Here is a 19,738-nt window from a genome sequence, read left to right as displayed (position 1 = left end):
TTTGTAATTGAGACAGTTGTGTCCTAGATGTACCCTCCAAGAATGATTTATGAGGCTTCCCAGTACTCTAAATTGACTGACACAAAGTGAGAAAAAGTGTTATTTAGCCAAACCTGTGAGGCCCAGGCAAAGGAAGAGGCATCTCTTAAATAATTCATGGTGCAGTATAATACTTAGCATTTCAGAACATAATTATTTTTCTTAAAGCATTCAACATTCTAGGTCAAAATAAAGGTAAATTCATAAAGGTATTCTAACTTGTTACAAACTGTAGAAAATTTAGATGTAAAATCTTTTTAACTTTATTCATAGTGTAAATGAGCTTTCCACAAATGCATTGCCTACTACAAAACGGTGTAGGAGAGCCTATTGTTTTATTCTGTGCTACAGTCACGTCCACACCATGCAAGGCTGAATTACAGTCTGTGTTGTTTGATCACAATATGTGGTTCATTTGCATAAGTTATAATTATATCACCTCTCATTTTGTCAACGGACATTATTTGCATCAATGAGTTCTCACTTTGACTAATAAATTGTTTCTGTTATATCTTTGAAATAAAAATGTAAAGTAATTTTAAAGCAACTTTAATATACAGTATTTTGCACACCTGTAGTTAATGAATAAGTTAACAGTTTATGGGGGTGGGCGGGATGTACTGGATTCTCCAAGGCAAATCCAAACTAATGCCATAAGGTTTTAAAAGCAGACTACCTTTGCTGGCAGTTGCTAGATATATTCCCCGTGTCTCCTGAATTGGAAAGTCTTTGTGCTGGTATCAGAGAGGCCTGCAGAAACTGGAAAACACCATCATTGAGCCCCCAGCAAGGAAGACCACCTTTCTACCTCCTTGGTTTCAGCTCAGGGAATCAGACTTCTACCTCCCCAGAATTGTAATTTACTAAACTGAGGTTTCTTCCGGTCACTAACTTCTAGTTAATTTTTCACAGCTATAAAAGATACTATCATAGCCATGCAAAGGCAATGAATCTGTGCAGGATCTCTTTTTAAAGTGTCCAATTTCTCCCTCTGTCTGTCTCAAAATCATCTATGAATTAAGAGATCGAGAGAACCTTGGGAACCTCTGAATTTAGTTCTCCAATAGTATTTAGCTCATATCATAACACAGAACCATGAAGGACCACTCTCGGATATTTGTCCAATCATGCTTCCAAAAGATTTTGTGACATGCCGTGGGGGTGATTCATGGGGATCGCTGTGTCTTTCAGTGTACCTGGAAAATGGTTGTTTCTCATTACTCTTAGGTCATGTGTAGCTATACAGTAATAAGTAAAATAAATCCATGTGTACGTATTTATCTTTGTGTGTATGTACATGGTTTTGCATGTGCTTTGGGGCACGCATGTACAATAGAAACACATGGAAGTGATCTCTACCTTCTCCTTTGCTGTTTCACTCACCGTTTTTTTTTTTTTGTTGTTGTTGTTGTTGTTGTTTTTTTTTTTCAGTTCAAAACTTCTAGGGATTCTATCTCAATCTCCAATCTAACTCTAGACACACTGGCATTACAGAATCACATACAGTTTTACACGGGTTCAGGACTCTGACTGCAGTTCTCCCACAAACACCGTGCCCTAGTTTGTTTTTTTCTGTTGGTTGTGACAAAGCACTGACCAAAGAAACTCGGGGAGTGAAGGCTTTATTTATTTCATTTTATGCTTCCACCTCACAGTCGATCATTGAGTGAAGTCAAGGCAATAACCTAAAAAAAGAGACTGTGGTGTAAGGCTTTCTCTCTTTGACTTGCTCTTTATATTTAAACCAGGGTACATGGTCCTGGGTTAAATATCCTGGGAAGGCACTGTCCATTGTATGCTAGTCCATGTCAAACGTTAATCAAGAAAATGCTTCATAGAGAGGTCCACAGGCCAATCTAACAGGGGCAACACCTCAGTTGAGGTTCTTTCTTTCTATCAATATCAAGTTGAAAACTTAAGGTATAGCATGCAGTAAATGCCTTGCACACTCAGCCATCAACCAAAACCCACATAAAAATGTGTTAAGGTAAGAAAGTTTCTTCTCATTATCTTTTAGTGTGTCACCTTGATATTCATTAAAATGAAGATAATTAAGATAACATACCTGATAGGCTAAGGTCAGACAGCAGGGGAGGAAAACTTTCCTTATCAGTGGACTACAGAAGAGGGATGGGGAGGAAGAGGCAGGGAGGGTGGGACCAGGAGGAGATGAGGGAGAACCCTACAACTGGAATACAAAGTAAATAAATTATGAAGAAGAAGAAATATTTAAAAAGTACAATTCTCAATATAAACTCTTTCAGCAGTTTAATTTCCTGTGTTCATTTCAATAAATGCATGTTAAATAAGTCATTTAATGGACTAGTGAAAAAGAAGATAACATACATCAGACAATCACTCTCATTTCTTTGGGAACATATGTTGAACTAAATATTTTTATTTAATATGTAAAAAAAAAAAACTGCCATGGAACTACTCATGTTGCCATTAACTTCACTGAAATAAGGTTTCCAGAGACTGGAGAGATAGAATACTTCAGTGGCTTCCTGTTTTCACAGAGGTCCCAAGTTCTAGCCCCAGAACTCACACTTGGCATCTCACAACAGCTTGTCACTCCAGCTTCTGGGTAATTCAGTGCCTCTGGGGTCTGTGAGCATCTAAACTCAAATGCACAGACACACACACACACATACACACAAAAAAAACACATACACACATGTAATAATAAATACAAAATTATTAAAATATTGAAAGAAAATTTTAACACTGTCTGAACTTAGTTCCAACTACCAGTTAATAGCAGAACTTATGTGATATATGTTAATTTTTAAAGGTTTATTTATTTTTATTTTTTATCAGTTTTTTTGCTTGCATGTTTGTATGTACAAATATGGATGCAAAGTGCCCAAAGGAGTCAAAAGAGGGTTTCTGATCCCATGGAACTGGAGTTATACACAGTTGTAAGATCCTTAGGGGGTATTGAAAATCAAACTGGGTCTTCTGCAAGAGCAGAAAGTGCACTTAAGAACTAAGTCGTCACTCCATTTGGGTCAAAATGTCTCAAATTAATTTTGAGACAGAAATCTCAATTTATGTTTTTAGTCACTGAGTGTGAGTCATACTGCCAGTGTTTTTGCCTCGCTTCTCACAAATTATCCATAACTGGAAAATATCATGAGCATTAAAATAGGAAGAGAAAAGCCACCAATACTTTGAAGTTTATTGCCTACATAATTGGATGAATTTTCCCATATTAATTTTGATGAGCATAGAGTTCAATTTTTCTGCACCTCATTCTTGTTAAGGAAGAAGTTGGTGATTTGATGATATTTTTCAAGACCAGACCACTTCCTGAAATTGAACTTTGTTCTTATAAATAGACTCAATTGTATTCATATGTTTGGTAGATGAATCTGATGGCGTGCTTGTTAAACTGAATGTGCAATGTACTCAATCCCTTGGAACTTCTCTCTAGAATTCAATGAATAGAGACAATTCAATTGGAATATGATGTTTCTTGTTGACAATTCATTTTTCTCATAAACATAGACTTCATCTTGCATGCATGGGCGGACATGCATTAATCAACTTTTGGAGATACTAACTGTGGAACTGTAAATGACTTCCATGATTTATAAATGAACTTTTAACCATTAAAAAAAAAAGGCTTAAGATTCCCCACATTTAGCTGAAACTTTGGATAAATAATTACAAACATTGTAGTTAATTGTAAGTTAGCCAAAGAAATAAAACAAGTATAAATTCCATATAATCTTTTCCAAATTGAACTTTGTTTTGATGTAACATTGTATTAATTCTTTCAGGATTTCAACAACACATTCTGATCATATTCAGAAACAACTCCCTCTGCCTAATCCCTCCAAATTCCACCTTCTATTTCCTCACCCCTCTGAAATTTGTTTCCTCTTTTTTTACATATATATTTTTATGTTTATGTTTTTGATACTTGTATATATGAATACAAATTAAATAAACATGCTGTAAGTAAAGGTATTTTCCAGCTAAATAATTAGTCTTTTCACTGTGGGGCAGAAATTAACATCCCTGGAAATTTTTGAAGAAAGGGAACCCTTTCTTTCTTTCCTTCCTTCTTTCTTTCTTTCTTTCTTTCTTTCTTTCTTTCTTTCTTTCTTTCTTTCTTTCTTTCTTTCTTCCTTCCTTCCTTCCTTCCTTTCTTTCTTCCTTTCTTCCTTCCTTCCTTTCCTTCCTTCCTTCTTTCTTTCTTTCCTTCCTTCCTTCCTCCCTCCCTCCCTCCCTCCCTCTCTCTCTCTCTCTCTCTCTCTCTCTCTCTCTCTCTTCTTTCTTTCTTTTGTCTGCAGGGAAAGAAACCTGGAAGAGTGACTGGGGGCGGGGCACCAAAGAACTTGCAAAAATTATGGTGTCTTAGGAAGTACTCCTCCTCACTGGGAGCAAAGCTCACCTTCTCATCAGCAGTAGCCAGGTCCGCCACAAGGTCTGCCATATATACTGCAACTCAGCCTTGTGGGGAGTCCCAGATGTAATCTGCCAAGCGCCCCACATGTGAATTAATGGTGGAGCCTCACCTTCCTGTCTTCCTGTGACAGAAAGGTTTGGCTTGGGAGTCAAGTAACAGAGAGCACTGAATAGATGTGTGGACATACTGCACAGCAACTGTGAAGTTCCTGGCTTGGCAATGCCATGAGCGAACTGAGACAAGGCATTTCTCACCTCAGAGGGTATCCCATCCACAGAACAAGAATGAGAATCCAGGAAGTCTGCCGGATGGAGGTGAGCTTTGTGAAGTGATATCTCAGAGTCCTCTAATTGCCAGTGCTAGGCGTGCATAGGGGTATTAGATTAAGACGAAATGGCATGTGTGAACAATGTGTCTGTGAAGTTTGTACTCATAATGTCCTCAGTGATAATGCTTTGTCCTTAGAAATGTCTGCTTAAAGGAACCACCGCATGTTTAATGCATCCACGTACCTTCCCAGGGTTCCAGCAATGAGCCAGGATGTAGAGTGTGTCAGATACAAGCTAAACGAATATATTTATAGGATATATATCCTAGTTGTGTCTGAGAAACACATCAATCTTATGGTTCTCCGTATAGTTGATAATCATCTATTTTAAGCACAACTGAATTCCTCACTAGAAATTCTGAGCATCATCAATGCAGTTATCAATTCATTAGACTAATTATATTACTACAAGTTCAATTTCAAAATTTTGTACATAAGTTTGATCTAAATTGGTGTGCAGAAAAACATTAGATAGATTATTGTTTTTTTCTGACTAAATCATTTCTAGGAGATTATTTTATCATTATTATAAAAGAACACAACAAAATATAAAAATTATAAACTTAGTGAAATACAAATAAATAAACCACATAAGTTTTTGGTAAGTAGACCACTGGCTTTTAAAACATCCTCCCACACATGTATTTAGATCTGTATTCCACAGATATTATGTCCCATATTAGGAAAAGTTATATTTTTTTCACAAAATATTATTAGGATATGTTTATATATTGTCACTGAATAAATTCACAATAAAAACATGCACATGAGCATTAGTAAAAGCCATATGCAAGAAACATGTGTCGAATATATTGGTATCTTAAGTGTGGTGTCCATATTGTATCAAGCGAGTACATTCCTTTTAATGGGACATAGACGTGTTCTATTTCTACTTCAATGCATATTTTTGTGAAAGTATCTTACTCCTAAAAGTCATTGCTACTGTTTGAGTTCATCTCCCTAAACAGAATTGTTGGCTAATGATGCGTGCATTAACACACTGTCTTTCACGAACATTTTGTTGAATTTTGTCTCCAGTAACGCAGCAGTATCTTGAAGTGATTGCCCTCTGTGTCCATTTATCCTGATTTTCTTCCCAGCTGCTGCTCTAGAAAGGTTGTCTGAGACACTTATAATCTCCCAGTCTGACATTGCAGGCCTTCCTGATCATGCTTTTATAGTGGCACTTTTGTTTAGCCCTTTCTTTAGGAGTGAGGGCTTTTCAACTGGACTTCTTGTCTCCTTAAATAGCATCATGTTAAACATTAATTTTAATAACTACCTTTAAAAGCTACAATAGAACGTAAGAATACACATTACATGTTAACAACTCTAAATTAAACTTTCAAATAATACTGCCCACTTCCATTTGCCATATATTTGTTGAAGCATTAATACATACTTTATAAATAATAAAATGTTATTCCTAATCTCATTTGTGATAAAACGACGAGGCTCAGAAAAAATACAAACCCTTAATCATTTTCCAGGCAAAGAACTTCTGCATAACAGCTCTGCAATTTGTCTATGTTAAGACTGTTCCTTTTCACCTCTTAAGGACTGTCACATGAGGCTCGCTTTGGGAGACACAGAAACAACCAGAACTTTGCTAGAAAATCACATGTTTCTGGCAGTTGGTTCTATTGATACATTGTTTTGAGGCATGAAATAAAACTTTAGATCTGATTTAGATCTAAAAAGCCCATGCTAATTTTATAGTTCTAGTATATTCCTATTATTTCATTCTCTAATGAAAAGCCATCCTTCAGATTTTCCGTTTTTTTGTTATTGAAAATATCAACTTTTTTTCTAGTTGAAAAAAATATTGACATATGCAAAAGGGAAGTTGGATTCTAATCTAGCTTGTAGATAAATAATTTATGTTATCCAATAAACTGATAGAATTTGCATAACACCTCTGCAATTTTTCTGTGTTTATATGATTTTTTTTCTTCTTTTAAGGACTGTCCCATGACACTTGCATTGGCAGACACAGAAACACACATAGGGCTTTGTTAGAAAATCAAAGCATGATTCTGACATTTTGTTCTAATGATGCATTGCTATCAAGAAATAAAAAGTTAGATAGATCTAACATCTAAATTGTATCTCCTTAAATAACATCATGTTAAATTTTATTGTGCATCATGTTAAATTGAATGTGCTCAAAAACACAATGAAAGAAACCTTGATAAATGTGGTGGCCTTCAAGCAATCCTGAGATCAGACACCTGGGGTCACCTTACATATACACTCATTGTTGTTTCTGAAGTTTGGCCAGTGTAATTGACTTAGGGGACTGGACTGAGTCACCTTGGCTTGGATTCCACAGGTAGAGCTGATTTGCTGTCAATTTCACCTCATTCTGTTTCTAAAATAAAGTCTCTTTACCAAACGAGTATACCGTCTCTTGGCAAAACGTACCACCAAAGCAACTGGCTTTTGTCTGAAAATTAATTTTTTCTCCACTCAGATGTAAACCTATAGTCCTGTTTGAATAAGGGCCAAAGGGAGACTTTTTAGTTTTCTGAGGGAAGGAAGGATACTGTTGACCTTTTGGTCAGGTAGTTATTTTTTTTTTCCATGAAGTTATTTTGTTTCTGTTTTCTAAGAGCGTCTTTCTCTTGTGTATCTCTGTGGATTCAGTTTCCAGGATTAAAACTTCTCAGCGAGTGACTCATTAAACAAGTCACCACTTTCCCCACCCCCTCCTCCTCATGCCACAGAGGCCAGAACTGTGGCTGCTGTGTCACACGAGCATGACAACCAGAATCCGGAATTCTTATTCAACTTGTTCCAAAAGAGCATGTCATAACGTTTTTAAAAAATACCATTTGTAAATAATTGTATTCAAGAAAAATAGCATGCTTGCTGGGGAACCAGATCCTGGTGGGATTACCCACAGTGATTCAGAAGAACCAAGAGGAAAGATTCAGTCCTGAAGCACTGAGAAGCTACAAGGCCGGAAATGTCTCTAGTGGCTTGAAGGGCGAACCGATTTTGTCTAAAAAGATAAGTCAGCTAAATGGAGAGTGAGAAGACATGAGCCAAATTTAACACAGAGAAATAATGGAAATGATCTCCTGGATCCAATTCGGGAAGAAGTGAGACAGATAAGCATGAACTGAGTGGCTAGTGATGAGAGAACAAAGAACTTAGTATTGCTGGAGACAGTTCAAAAACAGTTTCAAGGTGTGGAGAGATGGGCTTCAATACAATTTTTTTTTTTTTTTTTGCAAAGAAAGTTGATTTTTTTTTTAAAAAGGTCAAAATTAAAGTTTTGTTCATTTGTCTTGTTTTCCAGGCAATTTTAAAGCACAATCCATGGGACAGCCTGTAAGGTGTCAAAGGGAAGAATCACCAAAGCATGCCTTCACTTCTTCAGGTAAGGGAGAGTAGCATGTTCTAGAAGGCTCTGGGCAACCAGCTGGCGTTTGACTAGGGGTGAAACCCACATCTCTTTAAGGAGATCATTAGCTTCTGTATGTTGTTAGAGCCAAAGTGGTCAGCATAACAATTCGAGAGGAAAGTAAAAACCCTAACCAAGTAACTCCTTATCCCTCACCCTCGTATTATGTGGAATATTGTGTCTTGGCTGTGGTTTATACTTTCGATTAATGAATGAAATATGTGGTATAATTCTATGTTTTTATATTTTCCTTTAAATTTTAACTTAGTTATTTTTAAAGGATTTCATGCTTTACATGTAATGAAGTACAACCACACTCTATCCCATATTTCCTCCCTCTAACTCTCTCTGACACGTACCTTCCAGTATACATCATGAAATCCCGTTAAAATGGTACCCCTATCTGCACAGGTGTGGGGCCATCCACCAAAACATGAGAAACCTAACAGTGGTCATGACTTTTTTTTTTTAATTCCTCCTTCCCCAGGAACTATCAATTGCAATACCTCCTCACTAAGGAGCAAGCTCTGATATCATCCCTCCTCTGTCTAAGCTGGGGTTGTTGCTAGCTTGACATTACACAAGTCTTGTGCTAGTAGGCACAGCTACTGTCAGTTCATTATCACAAGAGCAGCTTCGGGTCTGGAAGAAAGCATCACACAGCATGCCTTTCCATCTTTCAGCTCTTACATTCTTTCCCTCCTTGGACTCTGTGCTCCCTGAACCTTATGGGGTTAACATTGATGTCTGGCCTAGGGCTGAGTCCTCAGTCTTCCGTTCATAGCACTTTAACTAGTTATGCTTCTTTCCCTTAACTGCTGTCTACTGCAAAAAGAGGCTTCTTTGACCACATAGCCTTGGTCCATGCATATGAACACAGACATTTAGAAAGCATGATCTTTTAGTAAAATAGCAATAGCATCTACCCTGGGAACCATGACTTTCTCAGCCGCAGGCTTTTGATGAAGACTATAGTATCAGGCACAGGATTCCACCCCCTGTGGATCAAGCCCATAGTCCCATTTGGAAGTGATTAGTGACCCATTGCGTTCACACTCCTACTGCATCGATTGGCACAGCTTATCCGGCAGGTTGGTATTGCAGCATTCAGAGCCCGGTGCTGATTAAAACCGTTGATAGCTTTTCTCCCACTTCCACCTGTCCATCACCTTCCAGCATTATATAATCTAGAAACCATCGAGGAAGGTTCACACACAGTTTCAGATTTTTCCATGTCCAAAAGGTTAAGTGTGTGGTATCTTGCCATGTAGTTATGGACAACCAAGGGCAATGGCAATAGTTTGGGTTACTTTGGTTATTTCCGATCCTCCTGAACAATAACTCGTAAGGTAGTAAGCCATGCTTTTTCCTGTGTGTGTTTTTTTTTCTTAATAAATCATGTTCTGTGGGATGGAAAGTGTGTGTACATACAGAGTAATCATTCCTTTAACACTCAATATTCCCCCATGTTTTTCCATTTCACTTGTGTTCCTCTACTTCCCCCCTGAGTTAGAGTTTTAAGTTGGTTGTGATAGTACACTACCATATGGATTTTTGCATGCATTTCTTTTGTGTTTTTTTCTCTCATGTTTTCTTTTTATTTTGCTATTCAGCCTTTTAACATCCGAGCTTAGTTTTTTCTTTACAGATTTCTTGTATTTTTTTATTGCCATTTGAAATTGTATGCATTAATATTATGGTTCAACTTCCGTCTCACTGGGAAAGACTTTTATACCATCCTTTACATTTCTACACTTACAAAAATCTGTTCTCCATTTCTACAGCTATAATGATCTTTCTACTTATTATTATTATCGTGTATTACACTTTATTCACTTTGTATCCCAGCTGTAGACCTCTCCCACCCCCTTCTCCCCCTATGCCCCTCCCCTAGTCCACTGGTAGGGGAGGTCCTCCTACCCTTGAATTTGACTCTAGCCTATCAGTTTGCACCAGGGCTGGTTGCATTGTCTTCCTCTGTAACTTGTATTTCCCAAATAGCTTAGAATTTTGAGCACTCTTAAAGCATTCGCTAGCCATTTGAATTTCTTCTTTTGAGAAAATCATGAACAGTTCCATGGCCCGTCATTAACTGGTTTGTTTCTTTTCTTGTTGTCAGTTTGGGGAGATTTTCATATTTTCTAGACACTAACCCTCTGTCTGCCAAGATTCTTCCATTCTCCAAATTATGGGCTTCCCATTAACTCAATTTGTAGTTTCTGCTCCTGTGAAGACATGTTTATAGTGAGATCCTATTGGTCAATTGCTGGTCTTATTTCCTGGAGTCTTATTCAGAAAGTCCTTGCCTGCACTTATAACACTTCTAAGTTGAAGCATGCTCTGTTTTTCGTATAGTGGTTCTCATGATGAGGTCTCTGATTTATGTAGTTGAGGTCTGTGCAGAGTGAAAGGTAGGGGCTAGTTTCTGTTTTGTTTTTAATCATCGATTAATCCCATTTTTCTAACACAATTGTTGAAGATGCTGTTTTTTTTCCAGTGTATATTTTTAATTCTTCATAAAATTCAGGTAATTATAGTAGTGTAGACTTACACCTGGTTCATCAATCTGTGCCATTGATCTGTGTCTCTTGCTGTGCTTGTATCATGCTGTTTTAAATTAGGATAGCCCTGTATTAGAAGATGGGTTTAAATATGGTGATGCCTCCTGCAGTATTTTTTTTTTTTTTTTGTGCAGGGTGGATGTGGGTATGTAAATATTTAGATGCTTTCTATTTCTGTGAAGAATGGCATTAGAATTTGCTTGAGATTACACTGATTTTTGGAGTATTATCATTTTCACTGTATTAATTCTAGAAATGAATGAGAATGGGAAGACTTTCCATCTTCTGCTGTTTCACTTGATTTTTTAATTTTAATTTTTATATTAATTACAGTTTATTCACTTTGTATCCCAGCTGTAGACCCCTCTCTTATTGCCTCCCAATTCCATCCTTCCTCCCTCATCTCCTCCCATGCCCCTCTCCAAGTCCACTGATGGGGAGGATCTCCTATCCTTCCATTGACCCTAGCCTACCAGATCTCATCAGGACTGGCTGCATTGTCTTCCTCTGTGACCCATGAGGGGGAGGTGATCAAAGAGCCAGCCACTGACTTCATGTCAGAAACAGTCCCTGTTCCCCTTACTAGGAAACCCACTTCACTACTGAGCTACCATGGGCTACATCTGTGCAGGGGTTCTAGGATTTTTTTAAGTATACTCTTATACTCTCATTTTTGTCATAGAGGTCTTTTATTTACTTAGATTTATTTGTATGTTGTTTCTCCTCTCTCTTTCTCTCTCTCTCTCTCTGTGTGTGTGTGTGTGTGTGTGTGTGTGTGTGTGTGTGTGTGTGTAGTGTGCCTTTTGTGAATGGATTAGTTCTCTGGTTTCTTTTTCAGTGCATTTGTCATTTACGCATGAAAGGCTACTTATATTTTTATTAATTTTGCATTCTGCAACTCTCCTCAAATTATTGATCAACTCTAAAGGAATTTTTTGGTCTACTCCTTAGTGTCTTCTATGTAACAAATCATGTCACCTGCAAGTGGGGTATCTTTATTTCTTTTCATATTTTTTTTCATTTTATTTTTTTTCTCTTGTTTTACTGATGTCCACAATCCCTCCTATGGTACATCGAGTAGGTGTGGAGAGAATGGATGAGCTTGACTTGTTCTTGATGTTAGTGGAAAGTCCATTGCATATTGTTGGGTATACATTTGTCCTATCGAGCCTTGTTGTCTTCCTGCCATTACCAGACTCTCCACAGCTTTCAACAGAAAATGGATGTTGGATTGATGTCAAAGGCTTTTTTTGTGTTTAATGAAATGATCAAGTTGTTTCTATCACTGAGTCTATTTATATGATATATGACATCCACTAATTTACATGTGTTTAAAAATCTATAAAATTCAAACACCATGGTGTGACAAATGATATTTTTTTGAGATGATCTAAAAACAGTTTGCCAGTATTTTTTTTTTTTGTTAATGCTGTTAAAACTTTTAACAATTTCATACACAAATACGGGGTATTAATATCATTTCTGCCTGTTGCTATCTCATCTATTACACTGTTTTACATCTTATCCCTTTCTACTTCCTGACCTCTTGTATTTTTAATACATTTTAATACGTGCACACACACAGGCACACACACACACACACACACACACACACACACAGCACCTACTGAGTGTGCTTAATGTTTCTCATATATTTGGGGCTGTAGTTTTGTTTATGTGTTCATCATGGAGATGTGTCTATAATTTTGTTTATTTTGTTCTTATCTGCTTTTTGTATTAGGATAACACCTGATTAATAAAATGAGTGTGGATGCCTTTTTTCCTGGGATAATTTTGCTAGTATTGTTGTCAGTTTTTTGAAGTTCTGGTAGAATTCAGTAATAAATCCATCCAGGGTATTTTAATTTAGTAACCTTTTTTTACTACTTAAATTTTGTTGCTGGGTATTAATCTGTTTTAGTTATTTATATTATTTGTTTAATTTTCTTGTGTTGTATGCATCTGGAAATACATCCTGATTTGTATTTTCCAACTTTGAGATCTTTAAAGTACACTACTATGATTTCTTGAATTTCACTAGTATGTATTATAATGATTCCTTTTTTATTTCTATTTCTTTGCTAAGTTTAGATAACATTTTTCCATCTATATTTTCAATAAACCAACTCTTTCTTTCATTTATACTTCTATTGTTGCTTATTTCTTTATATTGAAATAATTTTTTAGGCATAAATTTGGAAATCTCTTTCTGTCTACTACTTTTTCTTGTTTTTTTTTTACATTATTAATTTTAGATCTCTCAAAGTTTTTCGTGTAACCATCGAGTTCTATAAATTTGAAGACTGTTTTCCTTGTGATTCAGGGATTTTGTAGGTTATATTTTTATTTTCACTCAGTTCTCAGAAATTTTATATTCTCAATGTCTCTACTTACCTAATTAAGCACTCAAATATCTTGTTTCTTTATCTCCAGAGGTTTGTAGACTTTCTGTAGTTTTTATTGCTGTTGATATCTATATTTGTTATTAACTTGTTGTCAAATGGAATACCGGATTTCAGTTTTAGTGAAATTTCTTTGGACTTTTTAGAAGAGTGTTTACTTTTAAGTATTTGGGTGAAATGCTCTGGAGATGTCTGCAATGATTATGTTACTTAGGTTGTTATTTAACTTGGAGCTTTTCTGTTTTGTTTTTATCCAGATAACCTGTTTGTCTTTGTAAAAATTTGTCAGGAAAAACTTGTAAAATCAAGTAACTAATTTTCAAACACCTCTTTCTTATGGTGAACTATGTAAAAAATTTCTGTCCTGGTAGGTCTTTAAATATTTCAGAAAATTGTATGTGATATTTTAATGCAGAGAAATCTCCTTGCCCAATGTTTGGAGATGAACTACATTAATCTTGGTGGAAGGCATTTGTAGCAGTTTTGTAGTTTGGTGCTAATCAAACAACTATGGTCCATCATCTTGTTTTAATGGACTGTGAAGCCTAGATGTCATTCAATGAAATGTGACAACCGGACAGCATGGATTTGCGTTCTACTATTAAAGTTTCCACAGGGATGTAACTGATTATACTACATGAAAAAGGGGTGTATTTGTAAAGATCATTACATGATTTCTCATTATGTAATTACACTTTTGTACTATTGATTACCCTTCAAATCATTTGCCTAGATAGACTTTTGCCATATTTAAACTAGTTTTCCATAATTTACTTTATATGCATAGACACCACAAGGCGAACAGCAAATGTTGACTTCTGAAGCACTGTGGTATGCTTCTCTGGATCACTGATAAAGTTATACCAGGGGGTTCAGTGAAGTGAGAAATGAGGAAGGTCTCTTGTCTTTCATAATAAAGACAAAAACATAACGATTTCCCTGTTTGTGACAGCTTCAATGAAAGCTTTTCAAAGGCAAAGAAAAGAAGTTTGGGGGCCAGAAATAAGGCCTAGTAGTGAAGATCATGTGCTATTCTTGTGAAAGACCAGAGTTTGGTACCTAGCACGCACATTGAGTGGCTCACAACTGCCCATAACTCTGGCTGCCATGGGTTGGATCACCTTTTCTGATCCCCCAAGGAACTTACACATACAAGACACACAAGCACAGAGGCAGCACACATGCATGAGCGCGCACACATATGCTCACATAAACAGGTACACACAGGCACACATACATGCATTCATGCATACATACATATACACAACACATACATATACACACAAATGCACTATACATCCATACATGCACACACTATGATGAGAGTAAAGGAGGAAATTTTTATCCTATTTCTTGAAGAAACTTTGATATTGTATAATCCCTAAAATGATTTTGGGGAGGTCCAGGGTTCACTGGGTCAAATCACACACTAGGAAAATTTGTCTCAGGACATACAGGGCCGTTCGAGGATCTGGGATTAAAGGCCGTGTTCCACCAGACACCATTGCTGCACATGAACAAGGAGCAGAACGATGTGAAAGGGATAGTCACAATGTTCCATCAACCATCCAGTTTATTGTTTGGTTCCTATTCAACTTCTGTTGGTCAGATTAGATGAATCACGTTCGTTTCAAAAAAATGGAAACAATGATATAAAATGTATTTTCATGAAATTAATTAAAATACTGTGCCCATGAACTTAAATGACTTAGAATTTAAACTGATTAAAACTGTTAATTTATGGAATAAACACATGCCAATATTTCATCAGTGATTGCCTAGGGAGGTAGATGTCCCTTCTCGAACACCAAAGAGTGAAACACAAGTCTCACGGAGTGTGGTTGCATTTTAGCTCACTGAATTGTTTTCTTCTAAGATTCTTATTTCTCACACTTAATGAATCAATTGTGTGGAAGTTAAAATTAGGAGCAGAGTAGCTGCTTCTCACATTATTCATTTCCTTTATCCTTGATGAATAGAGTTTTCAATAACGTGTGTTGGGAGTTTTTGTTGAGATGATGTGGCTTTGCTGAAAGGGAATTTCAACAGATGTGGGTGGACTCCTGAAGCCTAGGTACTTTCCTTGGCTTCTCAGGCAGCTTACGCGTCTGTGTCACAGCACAGCACCTATTTCCTCCCTCCAGCTGGTCGGAACTACCAATGCTTAGTTTACTGGGTACCCTCTTCAAGGAACCCTGGGTACAGTACACATGTGACAATCACCACCTTACATCTGTTGTTTGAATGGCATGTCATCCTGATGCGTTATGTGTTTACCCAACATCAAAAGGTCTACAAGGATAACCATGTTAGCTACTGGAAACAAAAGAATAGGAAATGCTACACCTTATGTAAATATGTAAATACCAGTAGCTAATAGAATTCTATACATACAGAAAAAGGTTTCTATTTGCCAGGCTTTTGCCTAAGACACCATAACTGCAGGGAGATGAAAGAAAGTGAAATAAGTCTCATCTACAGATATTTAGCAGCCATGAGCCAACATCAGAAACTGATACACAACTTTGATAAATAGGGAGTTTGTTCTCATGAAAGTTTCAGAAGAAGTTTATGTTATCTTCCAATATTCATGGACTTCTCAGTCTTGAATGATAATGAGAAATCAACATTTGTCGAGCATTTATTGTATATATAGAACTGAGAAGTTTCTGTCTTTGCACTCCTTCAATATCTCTAGGAGGAAAGAGTTGCTACTATTTTCTCTGGTCATTCAGTCTTCAGAACATAAAGTTATGCTATCACACTGACATAACAAAAGAGCTGCTATCTCAGAGAGAATCTCCTTAGACTCAGCCATCTTACCAAGGAAATACTATATGCACAATCATATGAGAATCATTAAAATATGTACTTAATGCAATTAAAAAGGAAAAACCGACAAATGAATTACAAATAAAAACAGAGAGTAGGGAAAAACCAAGGGCCAGGTTATCCCTCAAGTTCCCTGTTCTAGGACTGTCAGAAGAAGCAGTGATAAGAGGGTAAGCCATAAGAGGAAGCATTTCTTCCAGAGCCTTCTGTTGACTACACAGGACCATGCCAGGGGCTTCTTTGAGCATATCACTTCAATCTGTGTACATCAATAGTGGCTAGGGATTCTCCTTGTTATTTATTCATGTCCCGTTCCAGAAGAGCGAGCTTTGACAATATCTCATGAGACTCATTGGCACATGGATGTCATTAATATAAAGAGTTCTTTAACTTTATTTCACTCCTCCTCCATAATTATACCATTAACTCACTTCAATACAATATCACTTCATATTTAAGATATCTAAATCCTGTGCTCCATAAGACAAAAGAACAGCAAAAAGCCTGTGAAGATATACCCGGAGAATGTGATTTCTTAGTCCATATTACCTGACCAGTATAATTTAAAGAAAAAGCAATTTAATTGTCTATTTCCCTGGTCTTAGGAATGTTATAAATGAAAACAATAGAAACAATCTTCGCTGAAAGCAAATATGTTGGAAAAATCTCTGGAAATTGTTGTAAATGGTGACAACATTACAGCAATATTTTGCTTCATTTCTAATTAATTTATTGAAGTTTACAGATCCTATTTGTTCATTGTGCAAATAAATGTTATAGATACTTGAGGTTTTTTTTTTAATTTTTCATCAATTACACTTTATTCATTCTGCAATCCCCCATAAGCCCCTCCCTCCTCCCCTCCCAATCCCACCCTCCCTCCTCCCTCTGCTTGCATGCCACTCCCCAAGTCCACTAATAGGGGAGGTTCTCCTCTCCTTTCTGATCTTAGTCTGTCAGTTCACATCAAAAGTGGCTGTATTGTCCTCTACTATGGCCTGGTAAGGCTGCTCCCCCCCAGAGGGAGGTGATCAAAGAGCAGGCCAATCAGATTATGCCAGAGGCAGTCCCTCTTCACATTACTATGTAACCCAGTTGGACTCTGAACTGCCCTGGGCTACATCTGTGCAGGGGTTCTGGGTTATCTCCATGAATAGTCCTTGGTTGGAGTATGAGTCTCTGGGAAGTTCCCTGTGTTCAAATTTTCTTGTTCTGTTGCTCTCCTTGTGGAGACCCTGTCCTTTCCAGCTCTTACTATTTCCCAGTTCTTACCTAAAATTCCATTCACTCTGCCCAACAGTTGCCCATCAGGCTCAGCATCTGCTTTGATAGTCTGAAGGGCAGAGGCTTTCAGAGGCCCTCTGTGGTAGGTTCCTAGGTTGTTTCCTGTTTTCTTCTTCTTCTGATGTCCATCCTCTTTGCCTTTCCGGATGGGGATTGGACCCTTTATTTGTGATACTTGAGTTTTAAATGTATTTCAATTTTCTCTTGAAAATTATTTTAGTGATACAGAAAAGATACATTTTCTTTGTATACATGCACAGTTCTGTAACTGTTATAGAACTTCCTGGTAATAGCTTCTCATTGTCGTCCCTCTTGTTATGTAGTAATATTCTATTACATTTTTATGTGGTATCATTATATCTGCCCAATGTAAATCTCCTAAATGTTGGGAAGACCTAAGGTCCACTGGCTAAACTCCCAGACAGGTCACTAGGGTATGGTTTTGCTTTATTTATTTATTTTTCAGAGCACAATTTTCTTTTTTGATTATTTCATAAACATAAAAATAGCTTATTTTTCCTAAAAACTAATCATACCAAACTTTAAAAGTTCTGCCCAGGCTCTTGTTTGTTGCTTTCCAACCATTCGTGAGATGTATGGAAACCAATATATACTAATTAGAACCACATTTGAAAGTCAGTTCATTGTAAAACATGCCCAAATTACGAGATCTTCCAGGATTGTGTAAAGTTAATGAAATTCACCTTTTATGGAAAGAAAACATCTTAGGTCTAGCCAATCCTGTGAGATTCCCAAGGAGAGAGACCTTTCATGGTCTTCCTGTATGTATAGCTTGACCACTGTGCCCAGGTCCTGACTCACCGTTAGACAGGCAGTAACTGTTGGAAGAGCATTATCAACCCAAGCCGTGTGGCTTCATTTGAACTGTTGATATATGTCTACACATATCTGTATACGGGTAAACATACATATATTGTGTACATAAAATATTGTTTTCCTATGGTGTTTTTAATTATCTCCACTGTTCTCTATTCCTCTTCCTCACTCTAACTCAGCATAGTCTCTTCCTCCTTCTCCCCATCCTACCCCTTTCCCTTCATAGCACCCTGGTACTATATCTCTTTCTAGGATTTCTCCTATGCCTCCCTCATGGTTCCTTCTTAATTTCCTGGTTTCTGCCATGACTCCAGGTTGTAGAGCCACATCTTAAAAATCAAAGCTGGAATCCACAGATAAAAGACAACGTCTTTCTTTGTCAAAGTTACTCCACTTAATATATATTTTTAGTTTCATTGACTTACCTGCAAATCATACTTCTGCAGTTGAGTAGAACCCGCTGTGTACATAATCCACATTTTCATTATCCATTCTTTGGTTAAAGAACATTTAGAATATTTCCATTTTCTAGTCATTGTGAAAAGGGTACTGATGAGCATGACTAAGCAAGAATCTGATAAGTATAATATCCTCCTTAGGGTGGAGGAAAGAAAAATAAATCATGTTGGCTATCTTTTCAAAAAATTGACATCTTCTTTCTGGATGACTAAACATATCAACTTCCTGATTAAATTTTCATGTTTGTTGCCCAAATGCTTTCTGTTTTGTAGTCATGTATTTTTTTCTACTGTATCAGGTTAATGCATTATTAACTGATATAGTGTTAACACAAATAACCTGATTGGCTTTTTTTTTTTTTTTTGGTATTTTTATGTTGTTAGTTTTCAACTATATTGTATGTTTGTTTACTTTATATTGCAAAAGTTGTCAGATACATTTCACAAGAAAATAATGATAATAACCAAATCATATCTTTGTGTATAGCAATTTAACATTTTTATTACTATTAAGTAATATCAACCTGTGTTTTTAATTCCTGATGTCTTTTTCTTCTGTCTTACCATCTACTTTTCTTGTACCTTAATTTAACTTAATTGTACTTTAATTATTCACCCAGGTTAATGAAGATTATTAACATAGTTCTTACCATAATATATAATTAATAATATTTTTAGTTTACAATGCTCAAGAAAAGAGTAAAATATTGAAATAAAACATTAAGACAGTATTTATTTTTTATGTTTTTAAAAGCAATTCTTGCCATACAATTTTACAATTTTAACTTGGAAAAATAACAATTGATTTGAGTAACTGACTAAAATGTTTCCTTCTGTCTCTTAATCTTGAAAGTTGAGCACATTAGCAGTATGATAGCTAATTGAGCAAAGCCACTGTTCTCCACCTTAACTTAGAAACGTGAGAAATACAGTGATACTTTTGTAACTCCTTCAGTGTAACACCTTCCAAATCTAACAAGAAAGAATTGGGAAATTTTCAGTATCTTGAGAATTTATTTTTTATTTTGAAATAAGAAGTTACAGTAACTTCTGCATTCATTGGGAACATAGGACAGTTTTTTCTGTCTGTCTTTCTTTCCTTTTTTCTCTTCCTTCTTCCTTCCTTCCTTTCTTTCTTTCTTTCCTTCTTTCTTTCCTTCTTTCTTTCCTT

General features: G+C 36.4%; 1 protein-coding gene across 2 annotated transcripts in view; it reads left to right on the top strand.

The window, feature by feature from the left end:
• The window catches only part of Sema3a (semaphorin 3A), a 483,245-nt gene that overhangs the window by 100,101 nt on the left and 363,406 nt on the right, over window positions 1-19,738 (top strand). For both annotated transcript variants that reach the window (XM_060374188.1, XM_060374185.1), the window contains exon 2: window positions 8,089-8,169. The gene's annotated coding sequence lies outside the window, so the exon portion shown is untranslated. The remainder of the gene's footprint in view (window positions 1-8,088; window positions 8,170-19,738) is intronic.

The sequence above is a fragment of the Meriones unguiculatus genome, chromosome 21 (genome assembly GCF_030254825.1).
Source record: "Meriones unguiculatus strain TT.TT164.6M chromosome 21, Bangor_MerUng_6.1, whole genome shotgun sequence".
Classification (NCBI taxonomy): domain Eukaryota; kingdom Metazoa; phylum Chordata; class Mammalia; order Rodentia; family Muridae; genus Meriones; species Meriones unguiculatus.
This window is presented reverse-complemented; position numbering and strand designations above follow the sequence as displayed.